This window comes from Leopardus geoffroyi, chromosome D2 (genome assembly GCF_018350155.1).
Source record: "Leopardus geoffroyi isolate Oge1 chromosome D2, O.geoffroyi_Oge1_pat1.0, whole genome shotgun sequence".
Lineage (NCBI taxonomy): Eukaryota > Metazoa > Chordata > Mammalia > Carnivora > Felidae > Leopardus > Leopardus geoffroyi.
In genome coordinates, this window is record NC_059334.1 from 5432097 (window position 1) to 5446506 (window position 14410).

Below are 14410 nucleotides of genomic sequence, written 5' to 3' on the forward strand. Positions count from 1 at the left end.
CAATCTGCTTTCTATGAGGCTATTTTGTTTTGTTTTTAGATTCCACATATGAATGAGATCATACAGTATTTGTCTTTCTCTGACTTACTTCACTTAGTAGAAAGCCCTCAAGGTCTACCCACATTGTCACAAATAGTAGGATTTACTTCTTCTTTACGGCTCAATAATATTCCACTGTTTGTATATGTGGAACATGTATGTGTGTATGTTTCCGTGTCTTAGCGATTGTAAATAATACCATAGTGAACATGAGCATGCAGGTATCTCTTCAAAGTTCTTTTTTCCCTTCATATGTAATCCCAGAAGTGGAATTGCTGAATCCATCCTCAATTTCTGACTAAACATTTGCAAACCCATCAAAGAAGAAAAGATGTGGGAACAGGATCAGAGTTTGCTTTTAATTTTATGTATTTATCAAGCCCAGACTGTACTTCCTTGTATCATTTAGGGTTTGTGTGTGTCTGTGTTTATTCAGACTTACAATGTATTGCAATTTTTTTTAAATTAATGATGGTTTCAAAATTAACTGAAAAAGAACTAGAACAATCACAATAGAGCAGAACGATTCTTAATTTAGCTGTGATGTGTTTCCTTTATCAAAAGCAAATACAATTTTTTTCATGTTTATTTTTGAGAGAGAGAGAGAGAGAGCATGAGCAGGGAAGGGGCAGACAGAGAGGGAGACACAGAATCCAAAGCAGGTTCCAGGCTCTGAGCTGTCAGCACAGAGCCCGACGCGAGGCTCGAACTCACCAGCTGTGAGATCATGACCTGAGGCGAAGCCAGCCGCTTAACTGACTGAGTCACCCACACACCCAAAGCAAATAAAATTTTTAGAAACAAGTCCACTACAGCTATTGTAATAAAATTACATTAAATAGGTTTGGATCTTTTAAAAAAGGCATAATACAAAGTAACGTTCAATTCTGGTGACAAATGCTTGATGACAATGGAACAATGGCAAGAGCATGAAGAAGGATGATACCTGGGATGGTGTAGAACAGCAAGGGTTCAAAGCAATAAAGACTAGAAAGGAACAGAGAAAATTTCCAGAAACAGAAGCTGCAGAGTCAATAAAATGGCACTAAATTCTGATCAATAATCACTCTGAATGTAAATGGACTAAATGCTCCATCAAAACATATGGGGGATCAGAATGGATAAAAAATCAAAACTCATTGACGTGATACTCACAAAAGATTAATTTTAGATCTAAAGACACCTTCAATTGTAAATGAGGGTATAGAGAACCACATATACTAATTGATGTCAAAAGAAAGCCAGAGTAGTCAGTCATATTTATATCAAACTAGATTAAAAAAATTCTTTTTTATATTTACTTATTTTTGAGAGACAGAGAGAGACAGAGCACAAGTGGGCAAGGGGCAGAGAAAGAATGAGACAGAATCTGAAGCAGGCTCCAGGCTCTGAGCTGTCAGCACAGAGCCCAACGCAGGGCTCGAACTCACAAACCATGAGCTCATGCCCTGAGCTGAAGTCGGATGCTTAACCAACTGAAGCACCCAGGCACCCCCAGACAAACTAGATTTTAAACCAAAGAATATAACAAGACATGAAGGGCATTACATCACAATTACATAACAAAAAGATCTACCAATTATAAATATTTATGCCCCAATTTTGGAAGTACCCAATTATATAAATCCTATAAATCAATCAAAAACAAACAAAAATAAACTCATTAATAATAATATAATAATAGTAGGGGATTTCAACACCCAATTTACAGCAATGGATATTTATCTAAACAGAAAAATCAACAAGGAAACAATGGCTTTGAATGACACACTGGACTGGATGGCCTTAACAGATATATTCAGAAGATTTCATCCGAAAGCAGATTACACATTCTTTGTGACTGCATATCCAGAAGAGACCGCATAGGGGGTCACAAATCAACCCTCAACAAGTCCCAAAAGACTGAGATCATACAACGCATATTTTCAGACCACAACACTATGACACTTGAAATCAACAACAATAAAAAACTTAGACCACAAATACACGGAAGTTAAAGAACAACTTACTAAAGAATTAAGGGATTAACTATGAAATGAAAATAAAAACACCACAGTCCAAAACCTCTGGGGTGCAGCAAAAGAGGTCCTAAGAGGGAAGAATACTGCAGTATAGGGCTACCTTAAGAAGCAAGAAAAGTTGCAAATATACAACATAAACTTACACCTAAAGGAGTAACAACAAACAAACCCTAAAATCAGCAAAAGAAAGGAAATAATAAAGATTAGAGCAGAAATAAATGGTATAGAAACTAAAACAACAACAACAACAATGAAAACCAATATAACAGATCAATGAATCCAGGAGCTGGATCTTCCTTTTAAAGATTTAATAAAATTGATAAATGCCTAGGGAGACTTATCACAAAGAGAAAGGACTCAAATAAATAACATCATCTGTTGGCGAGGATGCAGAAAAAGAGGATCTCTTTTGCACTGCTGGCGGAAATGCAAACTGGTGCAGCCACTCTGGAAAACAGTATGAAGTTTCCTCAAAAAATTAAAAATAGAACTACCCTATGACCTAGCAATTGCATGACCAGGTATTTATCCAAGGGATATAGGTAGGCTGTTTTGAAGGGGCACATGCACCCCAATGTTTACAGCAGCACTATCAACAATAGCCAAAGTATGGAAAGAGCCCAAATGTCCATTGATGGATGAATGGATAAAGGAGATATGGGGTGTGTGTGTGTGTGTGTGTGTGTGCGTGTGTGTGTGTGTGTGTGTACATACAATGGAGTATTACTCAGCGATCAAAAAGAATGAAATCTTGCCATTTGCACAACATGGAACTAAAGGGTATTATGCTAAGCAAAATTAGTCAAAGAAAGACAAATATCATATGACTTCACTAATATGAGGACTTTAACATACAAAACAGATAAACACAAGGGAAGGGAAGCAAAAATAACATAAAAACGGGGAGGGGGACAAAACATAAGATACTCTTAAATGTGGAGAACAAACAGGGTTACTGTTTGTGGGAGTTGTGGGAGGGGGGGATGGGCTAAATGGGCAAGGGGCATTAAGGAATCTACTCCTGAAATCATTGTTGCACTATATGCTAACTAACTTGGATGTAAATTTTAAAAATACATTAAATTAAAAACTTAAAAACAATAAATAAATAAATAGAATCATGAATGAAAAAGATCACAATAAAAACCACAGAAATACAAACAATTACAAGAGAATATTATTAAAAAATTATATGCCAACAACAAAGGGGCAATCTGGAAGAAATGGATAAACTCCTAGAAACATACCAACTACCAAAACTGAAACATGAATAGAAAATTTGAACAGACCCTTAACCAGCAAAGAAATGGAATTAGTAATCGAAAATCTCCCAACAAACAAAATTTTGGGGCCAGATGGCTTCCACGTGGAATTCTATTGGACATTTAAAGGAAGGTTAATACCTGGGCACCTGGGTGGCTCAGTCAGTTAAGCACCCAACTCTTGATTTTGGCTCAGGTCATGATCTCGCACTTCATGGGTTCAAGCCCCACATCAAGCTCTGCACTGAGAGCTTGGAGCCTGCTTGGGATTCTCTCTCTGCCTCTCCCCTGCTAGTGTTCTCTTTCTTTCTCTCTCTCAAAATAAATAAATAGAAAGAAGGAAGGAAGGAAGGAAGGAAGGAAGGAAGGAAGGAAGGAAGGAAGGAAAGAAAGAAAAAGAAAGAAAGAAAGAAAGAAAGAAAGAAAGAAAGAAAGAAAGAAAGAAAGAAAAGGAAAGAAAGAGGGAGGGAGGAAGGAAGGGAGGAAGGAAGGGTTAATACCTATTTTTCTCAAACTGTTAAAAAAAAATAGAAATGGCAAAACTTCCAAACTTATTCTATGAGGCCAGTATTATCTTGATTCTAAAACCAAAGACCTCACTAAAAAGGTAAATTATAGACCAATATCCCTCATGAAAATGGACGCAAAAACTGTAAGATATTTAGGAATAAACCTAACTGAAGAGGCAAAAGATCTATACTCTGAAAATTATAGAACACTTATGAAAGAAATTGAAAAGAACAGAAAGAAATGGAATAGAATTCCATGCTTATGGATGGGAAGAATATTGTTAAAATGTCTATACTACCCAAAGTAATATATACATTTGATGCAATCTCTATCTAAATACCACCAGCATAGTTCACAGAGCTAGAATAAATAATCCTAAAATTTGTATGGAACTACAAAAGAACCCGAATAGCCAAAGCAATCTTGAAAAAGAAAAGCAAAGCTAGAGGCATCATGATTCCAGATTTCAAGCTATATTATAAAGCTGTAATCATCAAGGCAATATGGTAGTGGCACAAAAGCAGACACATGGAACAGAATAGAAAACCCAGAAAAGGACTCACAAATATATGGTCTTTGCCAAAGCCGGAAAAAATATCCAATGGAAAAAAAAAAGTCTCTTCCACAAATAGTACTGGGAAAACTGGACTGCAACATGCAGAAGAATGACACTTGACCACTTTCTTACACCATACACAAAAATAAATTCCAAATGGATCCGAAACCTAAATTTGAAACAGGAAACCATCAAAATCCTAGAGGAGAACATAGGCAGTAACCTCTTTGACCTGGGTTGTAGCAACCTCTTACTAGAAACATCTCCAGAGGCAAGGGGAACAAAAGTAAACATGAATAATTGGGACCTCATCAAGATAAAAAGCTTCTGCACAGCAAAGGAAACAATCAACAAAACTTAAAGGCAGCCTATAGGATGGGAGAATATATTTGCAAATGACATATCTGATAAAGGGTTAGTATCCAAAATCTACAAAGAACTTATCAAGCTCAACATCCAGAAACAAATAATCCAGTTCAAAATTGGACAGAAGACATGAATAGACATTTTCCCAAAGAAGAGATACAGACGGCTAACAGACACTTGAAAAGTTGCCCAACATCCACTCATCATCAGGGAAACGCAAATGAAAACCATGGTGAGATACCACCTCACACCTGTCAGAAAGGTTAAATTAACCACACAGGGGACAACAGATGTTGGTGAGGATGTAAAGAAAGAAGAACACTCTTGAACTGTTGGCAGGAGTGCAAACTGGTGCAGCCACTCTAGAAAAACAGTATGAGGTTCCTCAAAAAGTTAAAAATAGAATTACCCTCTGACACAGAAATTGCACTACTAGGTATTTACCCAAAGGATACAAAAATACGGATTCCAAGGGGCAAATTGCACCTCGATGTTTGTAGTAGTGCTATCAATAATAGCCCGGTTATGGAGAGAATCCAAATGTCCATAGACTGATGAATGGATAAAGAAGATGTAGGGTGTGTGTGTGTGTGTGTGTGTGTGTGTGTGTGTGTGTTACTCAACCATCAAAAAGAATGAAATCCTGTTATTTGCAATGATGTGGGTGGAGCCAGTGTTTATTATGCTAAATGAAATAAGTCAGTGAGAGAAAGACAAATAGCATATGATTGCACTCATATGTGGAATTTAAGAAACAAAACATGAACACAGCGGAGGGGGAAAAGAGAGAGAGAGAGACAGAGACAGAGAGAGAAACAGAGAGAGAGAGAGAGAGAGAGAGAGAGAGGCAAACCATAGGAAACTCTTAAGGACAGAAAGCAAACTTATGGTTACCAGAGAGGAGGTGGGTGGGGATGGGCTAAATGGCTGGTGGGCATTAAGAAAGGCATGTGTTGCGATGAGCACTGGGTGTCATATGTGAGTGATGAATCATTAAATTCTACTCCCAAAACCAATTTTACCATACATGTTAACTATAATTTAAATAAAAACTTGAAACAAAACCCCAGCAAGGGTTGTCTGATTCATGGGATGAACCAATCAACGCTCAACCAAGTACTAATATGTAACCAGGATATTTATTAGGCATTTTTAGGCAGCTGTATAGGCTCACACACAAGATTAATCCTCTCTGATGGGTCTGCCCTAAAACCCTATCCCTATTTCATCCCACTTTGAAAATAATGACAATACACCAGTAATAATATATTCCTATATATTATTATAGTCATGTAATCCTTCCCAGACTTCACAAAATCCCTCTGGAGTATATACAATTATTTGATTCCCATTTTGCTTGATGAAGACACTGACACGTCAGCATACCATGTAGCAGAACTTGGATCTCAGCTCAAGAAGTACCCCTGCTACTGCTCTGTGATGTGAAGGGGAATGGCCCCAAAGCTATGAAACCCTCAGAGGACATCACACACTTGGGTGGATTCCCAGCGGGAAAGTAAGGTAAGCAAGAAAGAAGGCCAAGAGGTGAAAGTGCCCCTATTTCTGACAATCATAAAATGTTTGAGCAGAAAGACATAATTGAGAATGCAGTTTCCAAGGACCCTGAAGACTATCGTTGGGATGATAGTGATGCCCCTCCCCCCCGGAGCTTAAGTGTCTTTTCCACCCCTCTCTGAACCCCATTTCAGTTCAGATTCAAGAAAAGCTCATTTAGAAGGATCCCTTGGACCTTGGGCAAAAGCAGGGAGAATTGAAGAGGGAGCATAAGGCAAGCTGGCAGGCCATAAATACACAGCACCACCTCCCCCCCGCTGCCAGGTGGGGTATGTGTGATACTCCTCGGGCACTCCTGGCTGTTCAAAACAAATGGGTAACTGACGACAGCCAATCTTAACACTCCCATGTGAGGTTTACTCCTCACTAGTCTAATGTGATCCCCTCCACATCCCTGGTCTAGCAGCTTCTGGCAGCAGGACCTCCAATTGGAGCCTGCCGAAACCAGTACCTGATTGAATTAACCCAACTGGGAGCCATTTCCTAGGGAAGCTGGTGTAAAGCCTATACGTGTTGGAACGTCCCTTAGATCATGATGGATTTCTGTCTTTACTTTTCACAGTCAATGTCCTCAATCACAGAATTGGGTAATTTTATAAAACTTTTCCAGTTTTTTCCCATGCGTTAAAGATGGCGGGTTTTGTGTGACTTTCTCTGCAAGGCAAGCCACAAGTGGGGCACAGCAAGCCCCCACCACCAGCCTCCTCAGGGTGTGGCATGGCATGCAAACTTGGTTCATATGCTGCCACCCATTTGTAGCCTAGGATCTAATGGGAAAAGGGAAGGAGGGCTGGCCTCCCTTCTTCAAGAACCCTTAGCAGCTGGTTGGTGGTCATAGTGATTTTGTTCCAAGGACACCTCAGACCACTTTGACCCCTGGGGAACCTCTGACATATCCTGCATATAGGATGCAACCCAGGAGTTGTGGGGGGCCGGGGGGGATTTCATGGTAATGGACCTTTTCTCTCTCTAGGACGAGCCTGGGAGCTTCTCCAGTCCCCAAGGACTCTCCCTTGGGATGCTTTTTTTAACCCACTGGAAACAATTTGTCTTGCAAAATTCAGGAAAGGACTGATCTGTAACACTGCATGTTCTCAATAGAATCTAGCAGTTAGATCTCTTCCGCAGGAAACAGGGCAAATAGAGAGAGGTAACCCTTGGCCCAGGCCCTCATGGCTAACTCAGGACTCGGACCAAAGGCCTCTTACAGAATGTGTTTATCCAAATGTGTTTGGCTAGTAAACACCCTTCTAACATATTAGATGTCTAAATAGGCCTCCTCCAAGTTAATCCAGGTTACTGGAGAAAACACAGGTCATCCCTAATGGAGGGGACGCTGACTCTCTCTCTCTGTTCTTCTGCCTAATAGATGTGAGGGCCTCTCCCTCATTCATTTCCTGGGTTAATGGCTATAGTTGGAGCCAACTGGTTAGTCTACCCCAGAACGGGGACTTGAAGGAATATTCCCAAGCAGAGCAGCTGCCAAAGCTCCCTTCGTTTCAGGGAAACTCCCGGTCTTCTCTGCCCTGACATGGACTGCCAATTTTCACTTGCTGGTGGAAAGGAAAACAAACATGGCGTCCGCTCCTCTGTCTGAGCTGATGAGATTTAGAACTGGGAACTCTCTTCCTCCTCCTGTTTCTGCACTGCCTAGAGTGTGGCCTGCCTAACTGATTCTATACCATCCTCAGTGCCTCCCCTGGCACCACTGGCCCCTCCTTCCACCCTCGGTGTCAAGGAGCAAAGAGCACCCACTTTGGACCACCCACTTCAGATTTCCCCACGGAGGTCTCAGGTGAAAATTGACAGAGGGGAACACTGTTGTCTTCTAAGTGGAAACGGGTAGAACATATGTTCTGTTTCAACTAATGTAAGTTTGTTGGTCTAAAACAGACCTCTCTATCAGCATTACATATGAAACTTATCCCACCCGTTTTGCTAAAAGTCAAATAAGCTCTTGAAATAAGTTTGTGTTCTTTCTATTGCAATTTGTTAGCAAAAAGACAACTTAAATGATAGTTAATTTAGTTGCAAAGTTTTCAGGGGTAATTGTTAAGATAGCTTTCAGTCTTTGGTAACCTAAAACTTTAGTTTTGTTGGCATGATAATTGGGATTGAATTCATTGGACATCTAAGTCTTTTCCAAATAGGTTACGATGTTACAGCATTGATTATAAAACATGGTTTATCTGCTTTTTGATTTCTTATTGCAGAGAAACTAAGGATATTTGGGTCTGATGGTAAATAGGCATTGTGCTTTGTAACTAACGTTCTGAGTTTTGTTTTGTTTTTAACAAACTTCCCAAGATTTAAATAGTAAATAAAGTCTTTTTGACCAATTAGACTTCTTTGGTAAAAGCATTGTCAAATAATGGAAAACCTTGGGTAAATGCTGTAACTACTCAAACATGTATGTAATTCGTAAAGTTTTAATGTTTTCTGGTATAAGGCCTTCACTTGGTATTCTGATTATTTAAGTGTTATGTGCCACAAAAAATAACTGAATTTCTTGTCAACTGCATTACAAGGAACTCCCATCAGATCTTTAATCATGTCCATTTTTGAGTCTTTTTGTCATAGTTTTGTAACTCATTTTAAAATATTGCTGGTTCTCTAATGTTTGCTCTTCCAGGTTAAGAAAACTTCCTCTTAAGATCTGATATGGGATGTGAAGAATTATTCCTCGGTCAACAAACTGAGGCATTTAACTTTTCTACCTAAACCCTCTGAAATTCACAAATTCTCAAGGAGTGTTGTTTCTTTCGAGGCAATCATACTTACTTGCCTAAGTTCAATGAGAATCTCCTTGTAAAAGGACACCATTGAAAATATTGGTCATCTTACCAAGGCTTTGACTGGAATGTCATATTTGAGAGTGGCATGCATAGACTCTGATATGACCCAACAGCTTTAAGGAATAAAGATTGACTTTTTCAAGCATGGAGCCAATAAATCTCCTTGGAAATGTTGGTCGGATACCTTGCTGACAGAGTTCCCAGCAGCCCAACCAGGTGAGTAAACAATGTCACTTCCTGGCAGGTGCAGGACCTCCGGACATGTTGGGGACCTCATGGAGAGGAATTCACTCAAATCTACAGGTATTGCCCGCATTGGCTTCTGGCTTGGAGAGGCTACTAAATGTTCAATTTAGATTCCTTATAAAAAGTTCCAGCAAAGCAAATTTCAAACGTTCTATACCATCAGCCACCAATCTTGCTGAGCCTACGTAAATAATTTGGCCAAGTTGGTTAAAACTGGACTTGTTTTACAATTAGTCTTGATTTGGCCATCTCTGGTTAACGAGGGTTTTTAGAGAAAAAAATTATGTTTCAATAATGTACCTTTATGAATTTTTCTTAGTATTAACCTTATTTTGTCTTTTCGGGGGGTCTCCCTGCCTGTTGCCTTAACCGGTGTAATTTCCAAAAGACAGATGGTCCCTTCTACTCAAGGAGGCTCATATGTGCTATTTCCCCTGAACTGACTGTCTTTGCCTTTCATAACTCCCCTCTAACTTCCCCAACTGACCAGTGTTGACCCATAGGTAGGGACATCTCTAAGCCCCTATGCAGCAGAAAAAAGTTACAGAAGAGGAGACCTTCCACCCTCAGCAACCTTAAAAATTTTAAGGGTCTAAGTTGAGGGAGGGGAGTGATGAGGGAACATCAGGCAAGCTGACAGGCCACAAACATCCTCCGCCCCCAACCCAGAGGGATGTGTGATATTCCTCAGGCACTCCTGGCTGCCCAAGAACAAAGAAAACGGGGAAAACAAATGGTTAACTGATAGGGATCATAGACCTGAATGACCTAAGATTCTCCATCACCACTCCATAGTGATGGGGGAAACACAGGCAGAAGGAAATGGAAGATAGACCTCAATTTCCTTATACCCTGCAGCCCACTTGAGGCCACTGACTAACACTTGAGGCCGGCAGAGCAGAGCAAACGTTTCTCCAGGAACTCCCCTACGGTCTCAATGCTAATGCTTTGCTGGAGGGAAAACAACCTTAGCTTCAGGCCTCCAGTATCCTAGGAGTCTTCTTCAGCATATGAAAATCTCACTAGAAACTTCCCCTGGACTTTACCTCCCCCAACTCCATTGTATATAACCAGTCTCTCCTCAAGGTCCCTGGGCAGCTCTTCCTGCCCACGGGTCCTGTTCCTGAGCTTTAATAAAATCACCTTTTTGCACCAAAGACGTCTTCAAGAATTCTTGGCTGTTGGTTCTGGACCCCACGAACTCCACTGTCACCCCAAAAAACCTCACCAGGAATTAGGCACTTAACTATTCGTGGATAGAGGCTATCATCAGCATGTTGACCAGAGGTCTGTATTTTTTAATTATAGAAAGGGAAACACTTTATTGTTTTTAAGAAACTGAATCAACTACAATGAAATTGAACAGTAAACAAACAGGCAGTTCACAGAGTCTTTGAATGCAGATGGGATGTACAAGTCTTGGATTCCATTTCTCAAGTCAGGCTGGAACAAAAGGATTCCAGGCTGACCAAGGACTGAGTTCTTACACTCCTGCCAAGATTTACAAACCAGGGCTCGTTTCAATATGCTCTGAGAGCATGTAATAGCCAAACCCTGCTGGCAACATTAAATCAGGTTAACCATTCAAAACAGGCCAACACTGGAAGAGTCAGATGCATGTTAATTTACTCTTATTTCATGGGTTTATTTAGTGCTGTTCCTCTCAAGGGCTCACAGTGCACAGAATGTGGCCACAATAAAATCATGTGAAATATACAACTGTCTCTGCTTACATCGGAAGGACTCTTTTATACTTACAAATGAAGTCCTACCAAGTGGCCCGGAAAATCTACGGAAGACATGATGACCATTAGATCTAGCACTTAGCCAGTTCAGAGAGTACCTCATCTCTGCTTCTGTAATTTTTTTAAAAAACCAAAATGTTTTTCAATTTGAGTCTGCAAAATTAAATTTTAAGAGAAGGCACTTCTGCCAACTGAACAACAAAATCATTCTTTCTGAATCTCTGTGAATCATTATGGAAATCTTCCCACAAATTTCTTACATTCCCTCTTCGGATTCTATCAGCACCCCCAGAGAAAGCCCCAAAACGAAATGAAAGCTTTTGTCTAAAAAGTGTGTAACAATTCAAATAAAATGGTTTGTTTCTAATGTCAATGTCATGAGCTTCTATACTTGGAATGAGAGAGCACTTTCCATGTATTTACAAGGTCTTTTAAGAATTTGAAATTCTTTTAACCGTTTCCTTTTATTCGACCTAAGTGTCTATTAACTCAAGCAAAAACTATTTCTAGCATGATAATAATTACACTGGGGTTTTTAAAAAACAAAAGAAACCCAGCTGTAATTCTAGCTTTAATGTTTTTTTTTCCTTTTCCTCCCAGATCAAACATGTAAGATGAGAGATTTCCCCAAGTCCTGCTGGCCCACTCCTTGAATGCGGTACTTTGCCCACAACAGATCTATCACCATATCTGGCTACAGATCCCTTATCCCTCACGGAAAACTTGACATTGTCACTTGCTTTCAGAAAACAAAATGATCAAGCATAACCTCGTTTATCAGCATCTTTGTACCTCTAACCTCATCCTTTTGTGGTGCAACTATATATTAAAGAAATATTATTGGTACTAGGAATTCATAAACACATGGCTGTTCCTGGCCTCAAGGAGGTCATTATCAACAGTGGAAAAAAGTTAAATGAAATTAAGGATTCATAACACATTATTATACATGGCATGACAGAGGTCTGGGCCAGTTGTTAAGACAGCACAGGAAACAAGGCCGCTAACCCCCAATCTACACAAAGTAGGGCAGGAGGGACCAGATTTGTAAGATTCTGCGCAGGTCAAATAAATAAAATTTAAGTTCAGGTGTGGAAAGAACAAAGGAAGACTCAGTACTCAGTTTCAGGCTAGGGCTGAATATCTCCATGCAGTAAAATGGAAATAGGAAGAGGAGGAGGGAGCTGATGAGTTCCAGTCTTGAAGAGGTTGAGTTAGAAGTAAGCGGAATGCCAAGTAAGTGATTAAATACACGGAGCTATTTCTATTTGTCTATTTATCCATTTATGTATTTATTTATTTTAGTCATCTCTAACCCCAACATGGGACTCAAACTCATGGCCGTGAGATCAAGAGTCGCCCATTCTTCCAACTGAGCCAGCCAAGTGCCACCATTTTTAGTAACAATAAATGGACGAGTGGCATCGATTTGGGGCACATTTACATAGGCATGTTATGTCACAAGGTCACAAAACTACTTCAGGAAAGCTTAGTGAGTACTTGGCTGTGGGGAGTCCTCAGGCTGAGGGGAAGCCTAGAAGACTCTGATCTTACAAGGAAGCAACAAGTCACAGCCAGTAACACCGCAAAGAACTCCGACGCAAATGTGGGGGCACACAACTCAAGGCAAAGGTTTCAAGGAAGCAGTCACTGGGTGTCTCAAATTCCCCAGAAAGGACACATAAGATGAGGAATAAAAAGTGACAATTGGATTAATAGCTCAAAAGTATTTCCTGACTGAGGGGTATGTCAGCTTCGACTAGTACGAACAAACATGGGATTGTGTGAAATGAGAAGCCAAGTACACTACTGTTCGTTGATCATCGTGATCTTTGAATCTACTATAGCTCAAGCTGTCCAATTACTGAACTCCAACGGGAGGAGCTGGGTAAATATTTACTAAGTTTACACGTTAAAAGGTTTACACTGCACCGCCCCCCCCCCCCACCCCACACACACACACAGTTCCCGGTCTTTGCTTACTTAACCTGTAAGAGGCACCTGCCTCCAGAATAACCTTGTTTGGTAGCTAACAGAACCACAGTTTTAAGTTTCTCTTCTGTATGCAAATAAGGTACACAAAGTACCTAAATAACCATGCGTAAATCAAGCTAAAGGACACTTAGGTCCAAACAATTCAAATGTTTACCAATTCTCTAAGGGTTAGAACCTGAAACACCCACTCCCAGGGGTATAGAGACCCTTCCCAGCCAACACTCAAGGTGAGTAAGACAACCCAAGCAAAGACTTCCTAATTCACTAATTAGGACTCAATTCACTCCTCCACAGCCAACCTACACAATGAATGTGAGGAGGTAGGTTTGGAGCAGTGGGGGAAGACGTTTGGATGGGGGTCAGAGGACAACAACATCCAATTCCTATGGCCAGGACCATCCTACTTAGCCTGGGGGTGGATAAAAAGATTCTTCTAAGCCCTTAAGACACAGCCTTGCTCCAAACCCCATCATGCATTTTTTCTTCTGCTCTGGCTGATTATCTTGACACTTGATACATGACTAAAATCCATGTAATAAAAAACTGTTGAACTTTTCACTTGATTTCTCTCCAAGAAAATACATCACTCACACATCACTAACTGTGAGCTCTACCTGTGGGAACACAGTCTAATAATACTGAAGCAATCAGGGATGCTCCTTATAGTTTATTCTCCTCACCACCAATTGGCAAAGCTCATTTTTCTGCACTCCAGAGGTCACACGGAAGAGGGAGGAGCAAAAGGGTCAAACCTTCACTGAAGCAATGCGATCATGGAAACGGAGGTCACATGGAGCCCCTGTCAGCCTTGGTCCTCGAGGGACCACACCGAACAGAGCCCCTATACTGTCTACACCGAACATGCAGCAAGAGTGAGCAACGAAGGGAAGTTGTTGATATTTGGGGCTTGTTACTATAGCATAATTTAATCTATCTTAACTAATACCAGGTGACTGGAATTAGCTATTTCACGAATGTCCGGTGGTTAGTAAATCTCAATAGAGTTCCAAAATGTGAAATCAACAAGATAAAGAAGGATTCCCCAGAGAGAATTTCCAACCAGCAAACTAGAAGGCGTTTAGACTTGTTCCTTTAACCCATATATTAATTTCACATACGCTGCACTTTAGTTGACACACCTAAAATAAATGTAATCTGAAATCACCCAGTGCACGTGTGTGTGTGTGTGTGCGTGCGCACACACGCACGTATTTTCTCTTCTCCAGTGTTTACCCTTTCTCCTCGGATTTGTTGTTCTGATCTTGGAACTGGACTTGAATCTGGCACTGCTTTTGAATCT

At 40.4% G+C, this 14410-nt stretch overlaps 1 protein-coding gene across 5 annotated transcripts in view; it reads right to left on the reverse strand.

Moving 5' to 3' along the window:
- The window catches only part of PRKG1 (protein kinase cGMP-dependent 1), a 1258994-nt gene that overhangs the window by 322666 nt on the left and 921918 nt on the right, over nt 1–14410 (reverse strand). The window lies entirely within an intron of this gene.